The sequence below is a fragment of the Pinus tabuliformis genome, chromosome 3_2 (genome assembly GCF_031772625.1).
Source record: "Pinus tabuliformis cultivar Carrire ecotype Pingquan chromosome 3_2, CPIR1, whole genome shotgun sequence".
NCBI lineage: Eukaryota > Viridiplantae > Streptophyta > Pinopsida > Pinales > Pinaceae > Pinus > Pinus tabuliformis.
This window is the reverse complement of record NC_142302.1, coordinates 991,327,340-991,332,017: the sequence shown is the minus strand read 5'-3', so window position 1 is coordinate 991,332,017 and position 4,678 is coordinate 991,327,340.

The following is a 4,678-nucleotide window of genomic DNA, read 5'->3' as shown; positions in this document are numbered from 1 at the left end:
ACCCATGATTATGGCATGAATCTTATTGCACCCCAGATGATTCCCCGGTCTGAATTGAAACCTCCTTCCGAATGGGTTACTAAATGGGAATCCATCAGAAAACCAACTCGACCTTCTCCTATCAATTCCTCCACAATCTTTACCACCAGAGATGGTAATGTCCATACTATCTTTCCAGAGTCACAAGCTGAGCGTGGTGGACCCTCTGTAAATATTTCTACATCTGTAAATACTAGTCCCACATTTTCAGTTGATCCTACATTTCTCCATACTGTAAAAAAATTAGTTCTAAGTGAAATTGCTTCCTCCAGTAATTCCCTAGCTGCTGTCTGTAACCATCCACACTGTTCTAAAACTTTCTGTCAATTTTCTTCACCTCCACCAAATCCACATGGCAATGTTGAAGATGACAGAAGGAGAATAAACATGAATACTTTTATACTAGATAAAAGTAAATTTGAAGAAGAATATACTAAGACAAATTTCTTCAGCATCCATGAAGAAATAATGATTCAGTCAACATAGAAAAATAGCCATCAGGGTTTAGGTTTCATGGATGGATCAGAAATTCCATCATACAGAAAAAATCCCAAAAATAAAATTCCAAGGCATGTGGAAATTCCTTCAGATAATGAAATTTCTGCCTTTCTGAAAATCTATAAAGGAATTAGTCCATATGATCCTGACAATCAATGGAAAAAGAAAATGTTTAACTGGGACATTTTCACACATAAATTTGAAAGCAGATATGTTGAAGAACTCAGACTGCTGCCTAAAGAAGAAAGGAAAAATTTCAACATCCAGAAAGATTCCTTGAAGAGTGCTTCTTTTTCCTGTAAGCACTTTGTTCTCTCCCCCTTGAATTTTTAGGGGCAGAAAGATGCCATTGTTTGCATAATTTTTGATAGCCATGCGGCTTTCTTGGATTTGTGGCTGCTCTTGCAATCTTCATTTGTGAGCAGAGTTCAACAATTATTGCCTTGACTGCTTGCCTTATCACTCCAAATTTGTAGTCACCAATTTTGCCAGGTAATTTGGTGACTATGGCTTGTGAAACCCATAATGGTAAAGAGGAGATGAATATTTCTTTCCATTTTGGTTCAAGGATGAGTTCAGGGGATAAAGTATGCAACCTGTGTAGGAACTCATTAAAATATTCATCAAAATGCTGCATATTATGGAGTTTCATAGCAACCAAAGTGATAGCAGTTAAATCATTGTTAATCTGCGGAAACCCAATGAAATTTACAGTAATGCCATAAAGTAAACAACCAATCATATTGTTTACAGGGAGTGATGTTGTCGGGTCCATGTACACACTTCCATCTGCATTTAAAACCTGTGAATTTTCCCATGTTGTTAACAGGGCAGGATCTTTCAATGTTTCAGCTTTTAACCATGAGTCTAAAGATCCTTCGAACCCACCAATAATTCTTCTGGTAGAATTAATGGGTCCAATGTCATCAGCCAAATAAGTTCTATAACAAACAAGCATAGAATGCATGACTGACAAAACTTCTGCCTCAGTGCAATTATCTATATTCCACGAATATGTGGAAGATGCAGACCAATCTTTATGATATTCAGATTTCATCAAATCTCTTCTGTCTGGGGCAGGGCTCCAAGTAGAGTTCCAAGTAGATCTGGATGTGGTCACATTGACCATATGGTCTTCAGGAATGTTAAAGTGAGCTTTATCTTGAGGAGAAAAATTCTGTACATACTCCTCAAGTTGTTCTAGGGAAGGTTCTTCATCATCTATCTCTATCTTGTGCAACCCAGTAGCTTCTTTTTCTTCCTCATCATACCACTGTCTTCTTCCTGTTTCTTCCTCTTTTACATTTTCCTCCTCTGCTTTCTTCATTTTAATCCATTTTGTCAGAGAGGAACTGGTTGATGTACTAGAATGTGAGGAAGTTATGGGATTGGATTTTAAATGTCCAAAATAACTTGGGGCAACAAAAAGACTGTATGGATAAGAGGTTCCTGGTTTGGGAAATTCTATTTCTACAGGCTGCTTTATAAGACTTGATACTGAACTGGAGATAGTGTAGGGCATTTGTGAGGAGGGTTCACTGAACAAGGTAGTGGATTTGTAGGAATCTGATGAAGGCTTTTTCTTCAATAATTCAATAGAATTGGAAACATTCAAAACTTGCTTCTTTATAATATCAAGACTAGAATCTACTCTAACAATTTCTTTTCCATGGACTATAGCTGCATCAACTATCTTTTTTCTGTAGATATCCTGAGTTTATCCAAACTTGCAGCTATATGTTTATCATTTTCTGCTAGAGTCTTGACATTATCATTCAGACAAACCAAAGCATAATCCTGCTTTTGCAACATTCTATTCATTAAGTCTTTCAAAATGTCATTCATTTCTTCTATGGATTTATGCCGGTTTCTCAGATATTTTTCCAAATTGGAAAGTGCAAGATTAGTCCAATTTGTGGCCAGGACAGAGTCTTTCACAGAGTCCTCTGTCTGGATTGGAAAAGTTTGAATATTTTCCCATCATTTTTTCTGATGACAAAGTTTTTCCAAGGTGGAAAATCATTGTCAGTTTCATAGATTTGTCCATCAAAAAATGTGATTTTGAAGACGCTGCAATGGTAAGATGGATGATGACACTCAGTCAATATAATTTTGAAATTGAATTCATCCCTGGCCACAAGAATTCTTTTGCTGATATGCTATCTAGGGAATTCTTAGAAAAGAATTCTATTCATTTTTTAACTTGCAATTTCATTATTTATACAAAGTTTTTGGTAAAACTGATTATCAGGCATTAAAATTTGCCATCCAAAAATGTGATTTTGAAGACGCTGCAATGGTAAGATAGATGATAACACTCAGTGAATATAATTTTGAAATTAAATTCATCCTTGGCCACAAGAATTCAATTTCAAAAATTCAATTTCAAAATTATATTGACTGAATGTCATCATCCATCTACCACCTTCGCTTTTTTCAATGGGTATTAATCTACTACCTTCGCTTCCGCTTTCTTCAATGAGTATTAATGACTTTTTCAGCGAAATATTAACCGTCAAAAATACGTTTTGAACGGTTCCAAACACGTCTTAAAAAAGGGGCTTCAAAATTTTCTAACCATCAAATACGTTCAAAAGGGCTTATGCCGGGCAAAATGCCCGTCAAATTCCATCCCTGCTGGGAGTATACGCTGTTTAAATCAATAAATCGGACTTTAAATTTGGAATTATTATAAATTTAGCGAACTCCTTTCTAGTGTTAAAAGAAACTGTAAAGTTTAGAACCTATCTTAATCTAAATCTTTAGATCCACGGAAGCCTGGGAGATCCACTGTTTAAATCAATAAATCGGATTTTAAATTTGGAATTATTATGAATTGAGCGAACTCCTTTCTATTGTTAAAAGAAACTGCAAAGTTTAGAACCTATTTTAATCTAAATCTTTAGATCCATGGAAGCCTGGGAGGATACACTGTTTAAATCAATAAATCGGACTTTAAATTTGGAATTATTATAAATTGAGCGAACTCCTTTCTATTGTTAAAAGAAACAGGTAAAATGACGACTCTGATTAAAAAAAAATTGCTCAATATCCAATCACGCCCATTTCCTTAAATGTCTGTTTTCTTTTTGTATTATTTTCCCTTTATCCTGATAGATTTCTTACAGCTCTACACTGTGCTCATTTTTGTGCAATCCAAGTGTGTTGGTAAAATGAGCGGTCATAATTATTTTCAAGTTGACTTCATGAGATGATAGGCTAAGTTTCAAATTTCATTTCGCTGAATATGTTGTGTTTCCTTGGCACAACACGTCACATTGGTCCAGAGCAGTTGGGGCACAACTTAATTCTGCCTACATAGAAGAGGAATTTGAGTTCTATCTAGAGGATTCCCGGAGAGGCGCTTACTCTCGCCTCCTGCTTTTGTTGCTAGTCAGCTTGATCTGCTTCGATTTAGGTTATTCCTAGTGCTCTCCTAGAATGTTCCTCTCACTTTTGGCTTCTTTGTCGGCTGCTGCATCTAACTCTTGACAGGCAGACTCACCTTCAACATTTTATTGCATATCTGTGGTTTCAGCACGGCTATGACTGGTTTTCCATCACGGAGAACTGCACTACTGTTACATTTGATTCAAATAGCGAATAGTTTGGTGAAATTTGATCTGACATAGAAATCCATGGTTAGTAGTTACTCACATTTATTTGTTCGTTTGCAGGTATAAAATCCTAAGGCCAGTAGCATTGGAGAGAATTAGAGGTTATCGTGGCTCCATCGTTAGTAGTTTACCCACACGCCCACACGGATTTGCGGGTATAAAATCCTAACGGCAGTAGCATGGGAGAGAGGAGGTTATCCTGGCTGTTTTCTGGCAAATTGGATCGTATTTATAAGGTTACTATATTGTCAGAGTTATATACAAGTTGTTGAAATTTTGTTATATTATTCAGAGTTAGTATACGTTATTGAAATATTTTAAATTAAAAGAGGTTTCAGAGAAAGTGTTTACAGGGTTTTGAGTTAGAGTGGGATGAATTGTATTTCAAAGATAATTATATTATTAATTATATATATATATATATATTCCCTCTTATATTAAATTAAGAAAATTCAAACTGAAATTTTGATAACTCTGTCTTAATCTAGGATTGAGCCTTATCAAGCGGCTGTTGTTGATTGTGG